General features: G+C 47.4%; 1 protein-coding gene and 1 long non-coding RNA gene across 3 annotated transcripts in view; one reads left to right on the forward strand and one right to left on the reverse strand.

Annotated features, from left to right (window-relative positions):
* Window positions 1-20,324, forward strand: part of PPP1R9A (protein phosphatase 1 regulatory subunit 9A) — a 219,191-nt gene that overhangs the window by 93,806 nt on the left and 105,061 nt on the right. The window lies entirely within an intron of this gene.
* LOC141095763 (uncharacterized) overlaps window positions 1-20,324 on the reverse strand; it is a 28,561-nt gene that overhangs the window by 5,154 nt on the left and 3,083 nt on the right. Inside the window, exons 2-3 of the long non-coding RNA XR_012233469.1 lie at window positions 14,866-15,042; window positions 10,811-10,987 (exon numbers count right to left, since the gene is read on the reverse strand). This is a non-coding gene — a long non-coding RNA (uncharacterized lncRNA). The remainder of the gene's footprint in view (window positions 1-10,810; window positions 10,988-14,865; window positions 15,043-20,324) is intronic.

Genomic DNA, 20,324 nt, shown 5'->3' on the forward strand with positions numbered 1-20,324 from the left:
ATGGGGGGATGTTTTTCAGCTGCAGGGACAGGACGACTGGTTGCAATTGAAGGAAACATGAATGCGGCCAAGTACAGAGATATCCTGGATGAAAACCTCTTCCAGAGTGCTCTGGACCTCAGACTTGGCCGAAGGATCACCTTCCAACAAGACAATGACCCAAAGCACACAGCTAAAATAACAAAGGAGTGGCTTCAGAACAACTATGTGACCATTCTTGACCGGCCCAGCCAGAGCCCTGACCTAAACCCAATTGAGCATCTCTGGAGAGACCTGAGAATGGCTGTCCACCAACATTCACCATCCAACCTGACCGAACTGGAGAGGATCTGCAAGGAAGGATGGCAGAGGATCCCCAAATCCAGGCGTGAAAAACTTGTGGCATCATTCCCAAGAAGACTCATGGCTGTACTAGCTCAAAAGGTGCTTCTACTCAATACTGAGCAAAGGGTCGGAATACTTATGTCATGTGATATTTCAGTTTTTCTTTTTTAATAAATTTGCTAAAATTTTGCAGAGTGTATATTAATGAGAAAAAAATGAACTTTTTTGAATTTACCAAATGGCTGCAATGAAGCAAAGAGTGAAAAATTTAAAGACGTCTGAATACTTTCTGTACCCACTGTATTATCTATCTATGTGCAAAGTTTGGATGAAAAGCCCCCATGGTCATCACATCACCAAAACCTCTTGAATGCAGATCCTCAAAGAGTAATGTTCCAGAGTCAGATGTTGGAATAAGGGTGTGTGCACACGTTGCGGACGGCGGATCCGCTGCAGATTTGCTAGTGATTTCCAGTACAATTTTATGCTATAGGAAATAACCGCTGTGCACATGCGGAAAATTCCGCGCGGAAACGCAGCGGTTTATTTTCTGCAGCATATCAATTCTTCGTGCGGATTCCGCAGCGTTTTTACACCCATTCCATTATATGAATCCGCAGGTGTAAGGCTATGTGCACACGATGTGGATCCTCCCGCGGATTTTTCCGCGCGGATTTTAAGAAATCCGCAGGTCAAATGACCTGCATTTTTCCGGCGGATTTCTTCCCTTTTTTTTTGCGGTTTTACTGCTGTTTTTGTGCGGTTTTCCACTATGGTTGTCCACCTGCGGATTTGTAGAATGGAGCAGGTGGAAAACTGCAGCAAAACTGCACAAAAGAAGTGACATGCTGCTTTTTTTACCGCGCAGAAAAATCTGCAGCGTTTTTTTTTTCATTGGCTATAATGGTACTGTACATCACCTGCAGTTCTGCTGCAGATCCGCGGTAGAAACTGCACCGTGTGCACAGGGCCTAAAAACGCAGGCGAAATCCGCACAAAATCTGCAATAAATCCTCAGGAAAAACGCTTGGATTTTGACCTGCGGATGCTGCCAAAAATAGCAGATTCTGCTCTAAAAATTCCGCACACGAATCTGCAACGTGTGCCTATACCCTAAGGCTATGTGCACACGGTGCGGATTCTCCCGCGCGGATTTTACTAAATCCACAGGTCAAATGATCTGCATTTTTCCTGCGGATTTAGTGCATTTTTTGTGCGGATTTACTTCCGATTTTGTGCGGTTTTCCACCTGCGGATTTGTAGAATGGAAAAGAAGTGACCTGCTGCTTTTTTTATTGTGCATGAAATCCGCGCAGAAAGATCCGCAGCATGTGCACAGCGTTTTTTTTTTTTTTTACATAGCCAATAATGGTACTGTACATCAGCTGCAGTTCTGCTGCGGATCCGCAGCAGAATCCGCACCGTGTGCACAGAGCCTAACTGTTCTACTTCAGAAAAGATTAGTCATTTTTGAGCCGAGACTTCTCATGGCCCTGACTGAAATCCGTCTCCTCACCATCTAAGTTCGGCGTGCTGCCTCCATTTTTATCATCCTCTGTTTATCTCGATCTTCTCTTTTCAGCCTTCCGTCCTTTTTCTTTTTTCTATGTATCTGTGTTATGTAATAAAATGAGATCTATAGATAAACTGCACAGGATCACGAAGTCTGCAGCCGGCGGACGTCATCTTATTTTTGGATGAGGTATTATTTAAGACAGCAGCTGCCGTTCATGAAATATGCAGAGACATATGGCTGTTTGTATAGAAACCTTCCGTCCGTCCGTATGCTTCACTGAATGTTTAAAGAAAAAGGTGAAGACACGCTGCTGATGTGACACAGTATAGATTCCCGGCCCCCTCACCTCCCGGACTACTCATGTTCCCATTCCTTTATAGTAGTTTATTTATAGCTATTATTTTTTTTTCCCCAACTTTACATCCAATTCCAGAGCCGAACTCACAATTCTGCTTCCTGACTTACAACACCGGATCTCCTCTACCACCGCAAGCCCCTGCTGGTTCGGTGTCTGTCCATGCCATAGCAGAGTGTGAGCTCTCTGCATTATCATGGCTCCAGTGAACTTTCAGAACTGTTCTGCTGTTTTACATATGGGAGCAGAATTTTGAATGCAGCTCTTGATGTGAATGAAGAAGACATTCTAAGTATTCAAACAATTATTTGAAGAAAAATGTCAAGATCTGCCAACATCTGCATTATTAATTAGAACATATGGACGTCACCGAGGGGGGGGTCCTCTACTTGAGACACCTATTAGCTAAAGCTCAGGGCCCCAGCAAAAAGCAGCTGTGAAATAGTAATCAGATGTTCAGCTCCATTTCTACAATGTCAGGCATATGGTTACATTTTGGTTATAAATTATTCCTCCTCCTTTTTTTAATGACTTCATCGTCACAATAAAACCGGATCCTCATCTGGATGTTTCTTCTTCAACTCATTCACCTCCACATTTACCTTCAGGCACGATTAATATTTCATTTTCTTGTGCTGCCCTGATGTCTGCCGCCTCGCTATTGTTTATCCCGCTTTTCTGATATCTATATGTGGATTTCTCATCACTGAGGACTGCATAATCCTCACTGACTGCGAGCTTCAAGTTACAGTAAATTCTCATATAGGTGGCAGTGTTATAGTAGTTATATTCTTGTACATGGGGCAGTATTATAGTAGTTATATTCTTGTACATAGGGGAAGTATTATAGTAGTTATATTCTTGTACATAGGGGAAGTATTATAGTAGTTATATTCTTGTATATAGGGGCAGTATTATAGTAGTTATATTCTTGTATATAGGGGCAGTATTATAGTAGTTATATTCTTGTACATAGGAGGCAGTATTATAGTAGTTATATTCTTGTACATAGGGGGAAGTATTATAGTAGTTATATTCTTGTATATAGGGGCAGTATTATAGTAGTTATATTCTTGTATATAGGGGCAGTATTATAGTAGTTATATTCTTGTACATAGGAGGCAGTATTATAGTAGTTATATTCTTGTACATAGGGGCAGTATTATAGTAGTTATATTCTTGTATATAGGGGCAGTATTATAGTAGTTATATTCTTGTATATAGGGGCAGTATTATAGTAGTTATATTCTTGTACATAGGAGCATTATTATAGTAGTTATATTCTTGTACATAGGGGCAGTATTATAGTAGATATATTCTTGTACATAGGGGCAGTATTATAGTAGTTATATTCTTGTACATAGGGGCAGTATTATAGTAGTTATATTCTTGTACATGGGGCAGTATTATAGTAGTTATATTCTTGTACATGGGGCAGTATTATAGTAGTTATATTCTTATACATAGGAGCAGTATTATAGTAGTTATATTCTTGTACATAGGAGGCAGTATTATAGTAGTTATATTCTTGTACTTAGGGGCAGTATTATAGTAGTTATAGTCTTGTACATAGGGGGCAGTATTATAGTAGTTATATTCTTGTACATAGGGGCAGTATTATAGTAGTTATAGTCTTCTACATGGGGGAGCAGTATTATAGTAGTTATATTCTTGTACATAGGGGGCAGTATTATAGTAGTTATAGTCTTGTACATAGGGGGCAGTATTATAGTAGTTATATTCTTGTACATAGGGGGCAGTATTATAGTAGTTATATTCTTGTACATAGGGGGCAGTATTATAGTAGTTATAGTCTTGTACATAGGGGGCAGTATTATAGTAGTTATATTCTTGTACATAGGGGGCAGTATTATAGTAGTTATATTCCTGTACATAGGGGGCAGTATTATAGTAGTTATATTCTTGTACATAGGGGGCAGTATTATAGTAGTTATAGTCTTGTACATAGGGGGCAGTATTATAGTAGTTATATTCTTGTACATCTTGTACATAATAATAATAATAATAATAATAATAAATTTTATTTTTACAGCGCCGACATATTCCGCAGCACTTTACATTTCAGAGGGGATTTGTACAGACAATAGACATTACAGCATAACAATAATCACATACAGTAGATTATAACAAATACCAAGAGGAATGAGGGCCCTGCTCGCAAGCTTACAGTCTATGAGGAAAGAGGGAGACACGAAAGGTGGGTGATAACAGTTGTCCTGATTGTATGGACCAGCCATAATGTTAAGTTTGTAACAGTACAAACACAGAGGGCTAATGGAGGCATAAAGCATGTGGGAACATGATGCGGGAAATCTGGTTATGGTAAAACTTTTGGCTGTGCCACACAGGGATAGATTAGGTTAATGTGTTGAGGCGGTAGGCCTGTCTGAATAAATGCGTTTTCAGGGCACGCTTAAAATTTTGGGGATTGGGGACTAATCGTATTGACCTGGGAAGTGCATTCCAAAGAATTGGCGCGGCACGTGTAAAGTCTTGGAGACGGGAGTGGGAGGTTCTGACTATTGAGGATGCTAACCTCAGGTCATCAGCAGAACGGAGGGCGCGGGTAGGGTGGTATACTGAAACAAGGGAGGAGATGTAAGGTGGTGCGCTGAGCTATGGATGGCTTTGTGGGTGAGGGTAATAAGTTTATACTGAATTCTGGAGTGGATGGGTAGCCAGTGTAATAACTGGCACAAGGTAGAGGCATCGGTGTAACGATTGGTGAGGAATATGATCCTGGCTGCAGCATTGAAGACAGATTGGAGAGGGGAGAGTTTGGTAAGAGGGAGACCGATTAGAAGAGAGTTACAATAGTCGAGACGAGAATGAATAAGAGAAACAGTAAGAGTTTTTGCAGAGTCAAAAGTAAGAAAAGGTCGAATTCTAGAAATGTTTTTGAGGTGCAGATGACAAGAGCGAGCCAGTGATCGAATGTGGGGGGCAAAGGAAAGCTCGGAATCAAGTATGACCCTAAGACAGCGGGCATGTTGCTGGGGAGTAATAGTGGAACCACACACGTAAATGGCAATATCGGGTATAGGTACATTAGTAGAGGGAGGAAACACCAGGAGTTCAGTCTTTGACAGGTTCAGTTTCAGATATAGTGAGGACATGATGTTAGACACAGCGTTTAGACAATCGCCGGTGTTTTCTAGAAAGGCTAGTCAGTAGATAAACAGTCGCACTCAAGTGTGGATTAATCTTGCCAAAAAAGATTAGTGGACCCTCCACGTACAGTCACACAAGACTATAACTACTATAATACTGCCCCTATGTACAAGACTATAACTACTATAATACTGCCCCTATGTACAAGACTATAACTACTATAATACTGCCGTATTATAGTAGTTATATTCTTGTACATAGGAGCCGTATTATAGTAGTTATATTCTTGTACATAGGGGCAGTGTTATAGTAGTTATATTCTTGTACATAGGGGCAGTATTATAGTAGTTTTATTCTTGTACATAGGGGCAGTATTATAGTAGTTATAGTCTTGTACATGGGGGAGCAGTATTATAGTAGTTATATTCTTGTACATAGAGGGCAGTATTATAGTAGTTTTAGTTTTGTACATAGGGGGCAGTATTATAGTAGTTATAGTCTTGTACATAGGGGGCAGTATTATAGTAGTTATAGTCTTGTACATAGGGGGCAGTATTATAGTAGTTATAGTATTGTACATAGGGGCAGTATTATAGTAGTTATAGTCTTGTACATAGGGGCAGTATTATAGTAGTTATATTCTTGTACATAGGGGCAGTATTATAGTAGTTATATTCTTGTACATAGGGGCAGTATTATAGTAGTTATAGTCTTGTACATGGGGGAGCAGTATTGCAGTAGTTATATTCTTGTACATGGGGCAGTATTATAGTAGTTATATTCTTGTACATAGAGGCAGTATTATAGTAGTTTTAGTCTTGTACATAGGGGCAGTATTATAGTAGTTATATTCTTGTACATAGAGGTAGTATTATAGTAGTTATAGTCTTGTACATAAGGGCAGTATTATAGTAGTTATATTCTTGTAAATAGGAGCAGTATTATAGTAGTTATAGTCTTGTACATAGGGGCAGTATTATAGTAGTTATATTCTTGTACATAGGGGCAGTATTATAGTAGTTATAGTCTTGTACATGGGGGAGCAGTATTATAGTAGTTATATTCTTGTACATGGGGTAGTATTATAGTAGTTATATTCTTGTACATAGAGGCAGTATTATAGTAGTTATAGTCTTGTACATAGGGGCAGTATTATAGTAATTATATTCGTGTATATAGGAGCAGTATTATAGTAGTTATATTCTTGTAGATAGGAGCAGTATTATAGTAGTTATATTCTTGTATATAGGGGCAGTATTATAGTACTTATATTCTTGTACATAGGGGTAGTATTATAGTAGTTATATTCTTGCACATAGGGGGCAGTATTATAGTAGTTATATTCTTGTACATAGGAGCAGTATTATAGTTGTTATATTCTTGTAGATAGGAGCAGTATTATAGTAGTTATATTCTTGTATATAGGGGCAGTATTATAGTAGTTATGTTTTTGTTCAGTAGTTATATTATTTCACATGGAGGCAGTATTTCTTGTATATAGTAGTTAATTAATTGTGCATCTATTTTCCATATGAAAATAACATACTTGTTAAATAATGTAATTGGCCAACAACTGATTTAAAAGGAATCTGTCACAAGGTTTTTGACATATTATCTGAGAGTAGCATCATGTAAGGGCAGAGAGCCTGATTCCAGTGATGTGTCAATTACTGTTCTGCTTGTTGTTTTAAAAATATGTTTTATCAGCAGGAGATTATTACTAGAGGACTAGTTGTTTCATGCTATGTAGTCCTCCTTCTCTGTGTAACTCCTCCCCTTCCTATGCACAGTGTACACAGAAAGCTGCCAATCAGTGGTGCTGGCGTGGTTATACAACCCTCAATAATCTGAGCTCTGCTAGATCTGTAGTAGAGAAAACAGGGATTGTATGAAAACTGCATTAAGCAGCCGAGTATGTGACATATCACATGTGAAATCAGGGTCTCTGCCCCACCTGTACAGCAAGAACTTGGAGAAAGATTTAAAGAGTAACTTTTTTTTATATATCTCTATATATAAATTTGAATGTGTGTGTGTGTGTGTCATCAATCAATCACAAAGCATCTTTCATTTCACCAGAGCTGTTTAAAAGAAGCTGAGCTGTGATTGATTGCTATGAGCAACAGTTTTCCCACTCTTAACACCTCAACAGACACTGACCGGGTGGGAGAAATCTTGCATCCCCGGGAACATAAGCTCCAGCCACCGTCTGCCCCGCAGAAAGGAGCAGAGAGCACATGACAGAAATGAATCCCCCCTCCCTGCCCATATCCCCATCACACATCCTCCATCCCATAAGCACATCTTCCCTCTTAAAGGGATCTTTGGTATGGAAGTCAGGGCAAATCCATCCAGCGCTTTGGTTTTGACTCCAGACATCTCTTAAAGGGATCCCCGGTATGGAAGTTAGGACCGTTCAACTCAGCGCTCTGGTTCTGACCCCAGGCTAACGAGATGATGTGGGATATTAGGGGTAGTAGTCCGGTGGCTCTGGCTGACGGGATGATGTGGGATATTAGGGGTTGTAGTCTGGTGGCTCTGGCTAACGAGATGATGTGGGATATTAGTGGTAGTAGTCAGGTGGCTCTGGCTGATGGGACGATGTGGGATATTAGGGGTAGTAGTCCGGTGACTCTGGCTGACGGGTTGATGTGGGATATTAGGGGTAGTAGTCTGGTGGCTCTGATGGGATGATGTGGGATATTAGGGGTAGTAGTCCGGTAGCTCTGGCTGACGGGATGATGTGGGATATTAGGGGTAGTAGTCCGGTGGCTCTGGCTGACGGGATGATGTGGGATATTAGGGGTAGTAGTCCGGTGGCTCTGGCTGACGGGAAGATGTGGGATATTAGGGGTAGTAGTCCGGTGGCTCTGGCTGATGGGATGATGTGGGATATTAGGGGTAGTAGTCCGGTGGCTCTGGCTGACGGGACGATGTGGGATATTAGGGGTAGTAGTCCGGTGGCTCTGGCTGACGGGATGATGTGGGATATTAGTGGTAGTAGTCTGGTGGCTCTGGCTGACGGGATGATGTGGGATATTAGGGGTAGTAGTCCGGTGGCTCTGGCTGACGGGATGATGTGGGATATTAGGGGTAGTAGTCCGGTGGCTCTGGCTGACGGGATGATGTGGGATATTAGGGGTAGTAGTCTGGTGGCTCTGGCTGACGGGATGATGTGGGATATTAGGGGTAGTAGTCCGGTGGCTCTGGCTGACGGGATGATATGGGATATTAGGGGTAGTAGTCCGGTGGCTCTGGCTGACGGGATGATGTGGGATATTAGGGGTAGTAGTCCGGTGGCTCTGGCTGACGGGATGATGTGGGATATTAGTGGTAGTAGTCCGGTAGCTCTGGCTGACGGGATGATGTGGGATATTAGGGGTAGTAGTCCGGTGGCTCTGGCTGACGGGACGATGTGTGATATTAGGGGTAGTAGTCCGGTAGCTCTGGCTGACGGGATGATGTGGGATATTAGGGGTAGTAGTCCGGTGGCTCTGGCTGACGGGATGATGTGGGATATTAGGGGTAGTAGTCCGGTGGCTCTGGCTGACGGGATGATGTGGGATATTAGGGGTAGTAGTCCGGTGGCTCTGGCTGACGGGATGATGTGGGATATTAGTGGTAGTAGTCCGGTAGCTCTGGCTGACGGGATGATGTGGGATATTAGGGGTAGTAGTCCGGTGGCTCTGGCTGACGGGATGATGTGGAATATTAGGGGTAGTAGTCCGGTGGCTCTGGCTGACGGGATGATGTGGGATATTAGTGGTAGTAGTCCGGTAGCTCTGGCTGACGGGATGATGTGGGATATTAGGGGTAGTAGTCCGGTGGCTCTGGCTGACGGGATGATGTGGGATATTAGTGGTAGTAGTCCGGTGGCTCTGGCTGACGGGATGATGTGGGATATTAGGGGTAGTAGTCCGATGGCTCTGGCTGACGGGAAGATGTGGGATATTAGGGGTAGTAGTCCGGTAGCTCTGGCTGACGGGATGATGTGGGATATTAGGGGTAGTAGTCCGATGGCTCTGGCTGACGGGAAGATGTGGGATATTAGGGGTAGTAGTCCGGTGGCTGTGGCTGACGGGATGATGTGGGATATTAGGGGTAGTAGTCCGGTGGCTCTGGCTGACGGGATGATGTGGGATATTAGTGGTAGTAGTCCGGTAGCTCTGGCTGACGGGATGATGTGGGATATTAGGGGTAGTAGTCCGGTGGCTCTGGCTGACGGGATGATGTGGAATATTAGGGGTAGTAGTCCGGTGGCTCTGGCTGACGGGATGATGTGGGATATTAGTGGTAGTAGTCCGGTGGCTCTGGCTGACGGGATGATGTGGGATATTAGGGGTAGTAGTCCGGTGGCTCTGGCTGACGGGATGATGTGGGATATTAGGGGTAGTAGTCCGGTGGCTCTGGCTGACGGGATGATGTGGGATATTAGGGGTAGTAGTCCGGTGGCTCTGGCTGACGGGATGATGTGGGATATTAGGGGTAGTAGTCCGGTGGCTCTGGCTGACGGAATGATGTGGGATATTAGGGGTAGTAGTCCGGTGGCTCTGGCTGACGGGATGATGTGGGATATTAGTGGTAGTAGTCCGGTAGCTCTGGCTGACGGGATGATGTGGGATATTAGGGGTAGTAGTCCGGTGGCTCTGGCTGACGGGATGATGTGGAATATTAGGGGTAGTAGTCCGGTGGCTCTGGCTGACGGGATGATGTGGGATATTAGTGGTAGTAGTCCGGTGGCTCTGGCTGACGGGATGATGTGGGATATTAGGGGTAGTAGTCCGGTGGCTCTGGCTGACAGGATGATGTGGGATATTAGGGGTAGTAGTCCGGTGGCTCTGGCTGACGGGATGATGTGGGATATTAGGGGTAGTAGTCCGGTGGCTCTGGCTGATGGGATGATGTGGATATTAGGGGTAGTAGTCCGGTAGCTCTGGCTGACGGGATGATGTGGGATATTAGGGGTAGTAGTCCGGTGGCTCTGGCTGACGGGATGATGTGGGATATTAGCGGTAGTAGTCCTGTGGCTCTGGCTGACGGGATGATGTGGGATATTAGGGGTAGTAGTCCGCTGGCTCTGGCTGACGGGATAATGTGGGATATTAGGGGTAGTAGTCCGGTGGCTCTGGCTGACGGGATGATGTGGGATATTAGGGGTAGTAGTCCGGTGACTCTGACGGGATGATATGGGATATTAGGGGTAGTAGTCCGGTGGCTCTGACTGACGGGACGATGTGGGATATTATAGTGAATGAGGCTATACAGAGTGGGCGGGGCTATACACTCAGCTTTATGTATATAGATATAATCATTATAATTTGTTATAACCGTAGTTAGTTACTATGCCCGGGCAGCGTCGGGCTCTTCAGCTAATTTATATATAATTTTGTCCAGCATGGAAAGTTTGGAAACTTTACATTTTAAAGCTACACAAAATGATATAGACAAACCCTCGGGCTGGTATTGTGCTGCAGCGCTCGTACCTGGTGCTCTGCGCACGGTCATCATGTTCTCACTGTGTCAGATGAGGTTTGCCCCCAGGTTCGCTCTGTTCTGGGTGGACTGGTGCAGGAATTATGGTCACATGATTGAATATCTATGGAGCAGGTGAGATTCGTGATGAATTTTCTCAAGACATTTATTTCTCATTTTCTTTTCTCCTGTAAAATGAAATCATTCTGTTATCAGCACAGCACGGAGCACAAACCGCGCCGCAGAGAACACCGAGCTCAGCGCTACTCCCGGTCACGGCCCCGGGCTTTAGACATGACCCGTCTTCTATTTTTATCAGCAATGATGTTCTCCTTAGCTGGAAAGTCAAGACCGTAATATGTTCATGTAGAGGCAGCAACCTGCCATGGCTGGATGATCGCAGCGGAGAGGGCGCCCACAGCGGAGAGGGGGCTCACAACAGAGAAGGGGGCTCACAGCGGAGAGGGGACTCACAGCGGAGAGGGGGCTCACAGAGGAGAGGGGGCTCACAGCATAGAGGGGGCTCACAGCATAGAGGGGGCTCACAGCGTAGAGGGGGCTCACAGCGGAGAGCGGGCTCACAACGGAGAGGGCGCCCACAGCGGAAAGGGGGCTCACAGCGGAGAGGGGGTTCACAGCAGAGAAGGGGGCTCACAGCGGAGAGGGGACTCACAGCGGAGAGGGGGCTCACAGAGGAGAGGGGGCTCACAGCATAGAGGGGGCTCACAGCGGAGAGGTGAATCACAGCGTAGAGGGGGCTCACAGCGGAGAGGGGGCTCACAACGGAGAGGGCGCCCACAGCGGAAAGGGGGCTCACAGCGGAGAGGGGGTTCACAGCATAGAGGGGGCTCACAGCGGAGAGGGGACTCACAGCGGAGAGGGGACTCACAGCGGAGAGGGGGCTCACAGAGGATAGGGGGCTCACAGCAGAGAAGGGGGCTCACAGCGTAGAGGGGGCTTACAGCGGAGAGGGGGCTCACAACGGAGAGGGCGCCCACAGCGGAAAGGGGGCTCACAGCGGAGAGGGGGTTCATAGCAGAGAAGGGGGCTCACAGCGGAGAGGAGGCTCACAGCATAGAGGGGGCTCACAGCGGAGTGGGGACTCACAGCGGAGTGGGGACTCACAGCGGAGAGGGGGCTCACAGAGGAGAGGGGGCTCACAGCATAGAGGGTGCTCACAGCGGAGAGGGGACTAACAGCGGAGCGGGGACTCACAGCGGAGCGGTGAATCACAACGGAGAGGGGGCTCACAGCGTAGAGGGGGCTCACAGCGGAGAGGGGACTTACAGCGGAGAGGGGGCTCACAGCGTAGAGGGGGCTCACAGCGTAGAGGGGGCTCACAGCGGAGAGGGGGCTCACAGCGGAGAGGGGACTCACAGCGAAGAGGGGACTCACAGCGGAGAGGGGGCTCACAGAGGAGAGGGGGCTCACAGCATAGAGGGGGCTCACAGCATAGAGGGGGCTCACAGCGTAGAGGGGGCTCACAGCGGAGAGCGGGCTCACAACGGAGAGGGCGCCCACAGCGGAAAGGGGGCTCACAGCGGAGAGGGGGTTCACAGCAGAGAAGGGGGCTCACAGCGGAGAGGGGACTCACAGCGGAGAGGGGGCTCACAGAGGAGAGGGGGCTCACAGCATAGAGGGGGCTCACAGCGGAGAGGTGAATCACAGCGTAGAGGGGGCTCACAGCGGAGTGGGGACTCACAGCGGAGTGGGGACTCACAGCGGAGAGGGGGCTCACAGAGGAGAGGGGGCTCACAGCATAGAGGGTGCTCACAGCGGAGAGGGGACTAACAGCGGAGCGGGGACTCACAGCGGAGCGGTGAATCACAACGGAGAGGGGGCTCACAGCGTAGAGGGGGCTCACAGCGGAGAGGGGACTTACAGCGGAGAAGGGGCTCACAGCGGAGAGGGGGCTCACAGCGGAGAGGGGACTCACAGCGGAGAGGGGGCTCACAGCATAGAGGGGGCTCACAGCGGAGAGGGGACTCACAGCGGAGAGGGGGTTCACAGCGGAGAGGGCTCACAGAGGAGAGGGGGCTCACAGCGTAGAGGGGACTCACAGCGGAGAGGGGGTTCACAGCGGAGAGGGGGCTCACAGCGTAGAGCGGGCTCACAGGAGAGGGGGCTCACAGCATAGAGGGGGCTCACAGAGGAGAGGGGGCTCACAGAGGAGAGGGGGCTCACAGTATAGAGGGGGCTCACAGAGGAGAGGGGGCTCACAGCGTAGAGGGGGCTCACAGCGTAGAGGGGACTTACAGCGGAGAGGGGGCTCACAGAGGAGAGGGGGCTCACAGCGTAGAGGGGGCTCACAGCGAAGAGGGGACTCACAGCGGAGAGGGGGCTCACAGCGGAGAGGGGGATCACAGCGGAGAGGGGACTCACAGCGGAGAGGGGGCTCACAGCGTAGAGGGGGCTCACAGCATAGAGGGTGCTCACAGCGGAGAGGGGACTCACAGCGGAGAGGGGGTTCACAGCGGCGAGGGGGCTCATAGCGTAGAGTGGGCTCACAGAGGAGAGGGGGCTCACAGAGGAGAGGGGGCTCACAGCATAGAGGGGGCTCACAGAGGAGAGGGGGCTCACAGCATAGAGGGGGCTCACAGAGGAGAGGGGGCTCACAGCGTAGAGGGGGCTAACAGCGGAGAGGGGGCTCACAGAGGAGATGTGGTTCACAGCAGAAAAGGGGCTCAGAGCGGAGAGGAAGCTCAGAGCGGAGAGGGGGCTCAGACCGGAGAGGTGGCTCACAGCGGAGAGGGGGCTCACAGCGGAGAGGTGAATCACAGCTTAGAGGGGGCTATCAGCATAGAGGGGACTCACAGAGGAGAGGGGGCTCCCAGAGGAGAGGGGGCTCACAGAGGAGATGTGGTTCACAGCAGAAAGGGGGCTCACAGCAGAGAGGAGATTCACAGCATAGACGGGGCTCACAGCATAGAGGCGGCTCAAAGCGGAAAGGGGGCTCACAGCGTAGAGGGGGCTCACAGCTTAGAGGGGGTTCACTGAGGATAGGAGGTTCACAGCGGAGAGGGGGTTCACAGCGGAAAGGGGGCTCACAGCGGAGAGGAGGTTCACAGTGGAAAAGCGGTCACAGCGGAGAGGGGGCTCTCAGCATAGAGGGGGCTCACAGCATAGAGGGGGCTCACAGCGTAGAGGGGTCTCACAGCATAGAGGGGGCTCACAGCATAAAGGGGGCTCACAGCGTAGAGGGGCTCACAGCATAGAGGGGTCTCACAGCATAGAGGGGGCTCACAGCATAAAGGGTGCTCACAGCGGAGAGGGGGCGCAATCTCTGGTATGGAAGTTAGGGCAAATCCCTCAGCGCGCTGATTCTGACCCCAGGCTTCTCTTAAAGGGATGCCCAGTATGGAAGTCGGGGCAATTGCCTTCAAATGCTCTGATACTGACCCCAGTCTTCTATTAACGGGATCATTGGTATGGAAGTCAGGGCATATCCATCCAGCGCTTTGGTTTTGACCCCAGACATCTCTTAAAGGGATCGCCGGTATGGAAGTTAGGGCCGTTCAACTCAGCTCTGTGGTTCTGACCCCTGGGCCTCTTAGTTGCAATTACACTCAGAGCTTTGGTTCTGACTCCTGGCCCCTCTTAAAGGCATCTCCGGTGTGGAAGTTAGGGTAAATCCCTCAGCGCTCTGATTCTCACCCCAGGCTTCTGTTAAAGGGATCATTGGTATGGAAGTCAGGGCAAATTCACTCAGCGCTCTGGTTCTGACGCCAGGCCTCTCTTAAAGGGATCCCCGATATGGAAGTTAGAACCGTTCCACTCAGCGCTCTGGTTTTGACCCCAGGCTAACGAGATGATGTGGGATATTAATTATAGTGAATGTGGCTATGCGGAGTGGGCGGGGCTATACACTCAGCTTTATATATATAGATATAATCATTATAATTTGTTATAATCGTAGTTAGTTACTATGCCCGGGCAGCGTCGGGCTCTTCAGCTAGTATATATATAATTTTGTCCAGCATGGAAAGTTTGGAAACTTTACATTTTAAAGCTACACAAAATGATATAGACAAACCCTCGGGCTGGTATTGTGCTGCAGCGCTCGTACCTGGTGCTCTGCGCACGGTCATCATGTTCTCACTGTGTCAGATGAGGTTTGCCCCCAGGTTCGCTCTGTTCTGGGTGGACTGGTGCAGGAATTATGGTCACATGATTGAATATCTATGGAGCAGGTGAGATTTGTGATGAATTTTCTCAAGACATTTATTTCTCATTTTCTTTTCTCCTGTAAAATGAAATCATCCTGTTATCAGCACAGCACGGAGCACAAACCGCGCCGCAGAGAACACCGAGCTCAGCGCTACTCCCGGTCACGGCCCCGGGCTTTAGACATGACCCGTCTTCTATTTTTATCAGCAATGATGTTCTCCTTAGGCCTGTTTCACACATCCAGTTTTCCCCATTAGTCAAAATCCGCCGTTTTGCAAAAAAAACCGGATCCGCCATTTTGCTTGGCGGATCCGTTTTTTCCCCCATTGAGTTGCATCACCGGCGGATCTTGACAGATGGCCATCCGTTGGATCCTTTTTTTGCGGATCCGCCAAAATTTTGGCGTCTGCCGACATGTCTGGACGGACAATGAAATTTTTTTCGGGCGGCCGGATCCGCATTTTACATTGCGCATGCCCGGAGGATTTGCCTCGGCCGCAAATTTAACCCTAAACCCTGTTCTGGCGGATGAAAAAAATTCTCTCTCCCCACCCCCCAGGCAGCGGTTCCTTTAAAATTGTTCCTTCGACGGATCCGTTAAAACAACGGTCCGGTGCCAAACGTTGTGGTCAGTACGGGAACGGATCCGTTGTCCGCCATTTTAGCGGATTTTAATTGACGAAAAAAACTGATGTGAGAAACAGGCCTTTTTTGTGTCAGTTAAAATCCGCCAAAATGGCGGAAAGCGGATCTGTTGCTAAACTGATGTGAACCGTTTTTTTTGAGGGAGAGAGAGAGATTTTTCTTCCAGCCGCCAAAACAGACTTTAGGGTTAAATTTCAGGCTGAGTGAAGTCTTTCGGGCATGCGCAGTGTGAAGTGCGGATCCTGCCGTTACATGCTCTGTTCGGGCATGTCGGCGGACGTCAAAATTTTGGCGGATCCGCAAAAAAACGGATGGCCATCCGTCAAGATCTGCCAGTAATGCAAAGCAATGGGAAAAAAAACGGATCCGCCAAGCAAAATGGCGGATCCGTTTTTTTTGCAAAACGGCAGATCTTGACTGATGGACAAAAACTGATGTGTGAAACAGGCCTTAGCTGGAAAGTCAAGCCCGTAATATGTTCATGTAGAGGCAGCAACCTGCCATGGCTGGATGATCGCAGCGGAGAGGGGGCTCACAGCATAGAGGGGGCTCACAGCGGAAAGGGGACTCACAGCGGAGAGGCGGTTCACAGCGTAGAGGGGGCTCACAGCGTAGAGGGGGCTCACAGCGTAGAGGCGGTTCACAGCGTAGAGGGGGCTCACAGCGTAGAGGGGGCTCACAGCGTAGAGGGGGCTCACAGCGGAGAGGCGGTTCACAGCGTAGAGGGGGCTCACAGCGGAGAGGGGGCTCACAGCGGAAGGAAGGTTCACAGCGGAGAGGGGGCTCACAGCGGAAAGGGGACTCATGGCGTAGAGGGGGCTCACAGCGGAAAGGGGACTCACGGCGTAGAGGGGGCTCACAGCGTAGAGGGGGCTCACAGCGTAGAGGCGGTTCACAGCGTAGAGGGGGCTCACAGCGTAGAGGGGGCTCACAGCGTAGAGGGGGCTCACAGCGGAGAGGCGGTTCACAGCGTAGAGGGGGCTCACAGCGGAGAGGGGGCTCACAGCGGAAGGAAGGTTCACAGCGGAGAGGGGGCTCACAGCGGAAAGGGGACTCACGGCGTAGAGGGGGCTCACAGCGGAAAGGGGACTCACGGCGTAGAGGGGGCTCACAGCGTAGAGGGGGCTCACAGCGGAGAGGCGGTTCACAGCGTAGAGGGGGCTCACAGAGGAGAGGGGGCTCACAGCATAGAGGGGGCTCACAGCGGAGAGGGGACTCACGGCGTAGAGGGGGCTCACAGCATAGAGGGGGCTCACAGCGGAGAGGGGACTCACGGCGTAGAGGGGGCTCACAGCGTAGAGGGGGCTCACAGCGTAGAGGGGGCTCACAGCGGAGAGGGGACTCACAGTGGAGAGGGGGTGCATGTGATAGAAACTTACAATGTCATCTATAGAGATGTAGTAGTTATTTATACTGTGTATGTATATATATATATATATATATATATATATACTGTATATGTGTCAGTGTCCAGCTGCAGCAATGACACTCATGGGTCTTTCCATCTGGTAATCAAGTACCTGCACGGACTGGATTAGGAGTAGATCCTTCAATAAGAGAACAAAAAGGAAATCCAGCAAGAACTCAGCAAACCAGGATTGGAGTAAAATGATGCTTTTCTTTATTTCTTCAACAAGGTATAAAAACGACCCACAAGGATCAGAAACCAGAGTCCATGGCAGAAATTAGCGCAAATGGGACTACGCGTTTCGGCGGCCTTATCCGCCTTCTTCATGGTCCAAAGAGGCCGCCAAAACGCGTAGTCCCATTTGCGCTAATTTCTGCCATGGACTCTGGTTTCTGATCCTTGTGGGTCGTTTTTATACCTTGTTGAAGAAATAAAGAAAAGCATCATTTTACTCCAATCCTGGTTTGCTGAGTTCTTGTTGGATTTCCTTTTTGTTCTGTTATATACTGTATATATATATATAGTGGCATGTATGGTAAATTTTGGGAATCCCGTGTCAAAATTACTGCTATTGTGACCAATTAAGCAAGATAAAGATTAAATTATCTCTAAAAGGACTAAAGTTAACTACTTGGACAACTTCTTCTAATACCCCTCGCTTGGCCCCCATAAAATATTAAAGCCTCCCGTGCCGCTCCCATAGTGTAGGCAGTCGCTCTTCCTGGGGCTCACGTGCGGTGTTGTGACTGTCACTGTCCTCACCTTCGGACAAATCAATCATGAAAAGGAAGTCTGGGCTGCAGCCAAGCAGGTGTCACAACATGAGATCCCTGGGGAGAGCGAATGCCGACACCGTGGGAACGGCACAATCATGGGAGGGGAGTACAGGCTTTATTATCTTATGGGGGCCAAACATTTTGAATCAAGAAAGTGTTGTCCTAGTAGTGGACAACCCCTTTAAAGATGATACATTTCCTTTGTATTTTAGACAAAAAAAAAATTACAAAAAGGAAAATGGTCAGTTGCAAATGTTTGGACACCCTGCATAGTTAGTAACTAGTAGCACTCCCTTTTGAAAGTATCACAGCTTGTAAATGTTTTTTGTAGCCAGACAAGAGTCTTTCAATTCCTTTTTGAGGGATTTTCATCCATTCTTTCTTGGAGAATTCTTCTAGTTCTGTCGGTCGTCTTGCATCCTCTGTTAGATTGAGGTCTAGCCACAGATTTTCAATGATGTTCAGATCAGGGGACTGTGAGGGCCATTGTAAAACCTACAGCTTGCGCCTTTAGGTTGCCTAGTGTGGATACTGACATGTGTTTAGGATCATTATTCATTTGTAGAAGCCATCCTCTTCCTCTTCCTCTTTTCTCCGTCAGCTTTTTTACAGATGGTGTTATGTTTGCATCAAGAATTCGTTGAAATTTCATTGAATCCATTCTTCTCTCTACCCATGAAATGTTCTGAAATGTTCCCCTTGCCATTGGCTGCAACAAAACCCCAAAGCATGATTGATGCACCCCCATGCTTAATTGTTGGTGAGATGTTATTTTCCTGAAATGTTGTGCCCTTTTTTCTCCACACAGACCTTCATTGTGGTCAGAGAATTCTGTTCCAACCTCATCAGTCCACAGGACTTGTTTCCAAAATGCATCAGGCTTGTTTGGATGCTCTTTTACATACTGCTGACACCAAGTTTTATGGTGAGGACGCAGGAGAGGTTTTCTTCTGATGGTTCTTCCATGCAGGCCATATTTGTGCAGGTGTTGCTTAACTGTTCACAATAGCAGTAATTTTGACCAGTGATGCCCAAACTTTTACATGCCACTGTATATCTAAGGGGCCTTTTGCTTCCCAAGTCTCACCCCTTGTCTATCAATTCACAAGGATGAATTGATCCATTTTATGTGATTGCTGGCTCATATCATCATTGGACCCAAGTGAAGGAATAAGCTGAGATTCATGTAATATGCCTTTAAGGAGTCACCTGTGACCTTCAGTTCATATATACTCCTTGTTATCGGCAGACGCTCAGCCCCATTCTGACTTTGAATCATGACTGGATATAACATCTTAAGTAATGAGAGTCCGTCGTGTTTTTGTCATTGGAGTAATTTCCCTAAAACATATTGATTGCTATCGATGGTGGCGCCGGAGACAATGTGACCAGTAGTGTTATCGCCTAAGGAAAAAAAGCCAGAATTCTTCATAGTGAAATGTTCTGCAATGTTTGTAATATACTTTGTATTTACAATTCTCACCATTTCAGGATGTCTGCTTGCTGGCAATGACACCATCCGTAAAGTCCCCTAATCTGAACATCATTGAAAATCTGTGGCTAGACCTCAGAACAGCACAGGATGCAAGATGCCCCAGGAATCTCACAGAACTAGAAAAATTCTCCAAGGAAGAATGGATGAAAATCCCTCAAGCAACAATTGAAAGACTCTTGTCCAGACAAGACATCAAAAATTGTTTACAAGCTGTGACACTTTCAAAAGGGGGTGTTACTAGGTACTAACCATGCAAGATGCTCAAACTTTTGCATCTGCCCATTTTCCTTTTTGTAATTTTTAAAATGTAAAAGATGAAAATATATATATTTTTTTGCCTAAAATAGAAAGGAATGTGTCGTCTTTAACTTAAGGCCTTTTAGAGATGACGATGCAGGAGAGGTTTTCTTCTGATGACTCTTCCATGAAGGCCATATTTGTGCAGGTGTTGCTTAACTGTTCACATTTTGACCAGGGTGCCCAAACTTTTACTTGGCGCTGTAAATTACTTCACTTCTGATGTAGCAGAATAATATATTTCTATTTATTTTGATAATTTTTGTTTCCCCACAACGCCTCGCTGTGCAACATTGTTCATCCCAAGCTTCCTTCATGAATATAATCCAGGTCTGCAAGGACTTATAGGAAAGTTTCATGGTCCAAGACTTAAAAAAAAAATGAATGCATGGACTGTCCCAACACTTCCCATAGTGAGCTATGTCATTGTTTTGATGAGGATAGATATTTTATTGAGTCATTTTGCTTATATAGCGCTGTTAGTTTCGCAGCACTTTACAGACATTATCATCTATGTCCCCATTGGAGCTCACAATCTACATTCCCTATCACTATGTCTAAAGGAGGAAACCCATGCAAACACTTGAAGAGCATACAGACTCCTTGCAGATGTCGTCATTGGTGGGATTTGAATATATATATATTTTTTTACTATCAACTATGGAGTCAGATTCAGCCGGAGTCGCACGTACACTAGTGGGGTGCACCCTCGTCACCCGTGGGGTGCCGTCCATCTG

This window comes from Dendrobates tinctorius, unplaced genomic scaffold (genome assembly GCF_039654945.1).
Source record: "Dendrobates tinctorius isolate UK_male_01 unplaced genomic scaffold, ASM3965494v1 ptg000070l, whole genome shotgun sequence".
Lineage (NCBI taxonomy): Eukaryota > Metazoa > Chordata > Amphibia > Anura > Dendrobatidae > Dendrobates > Dendrobates tinctorius.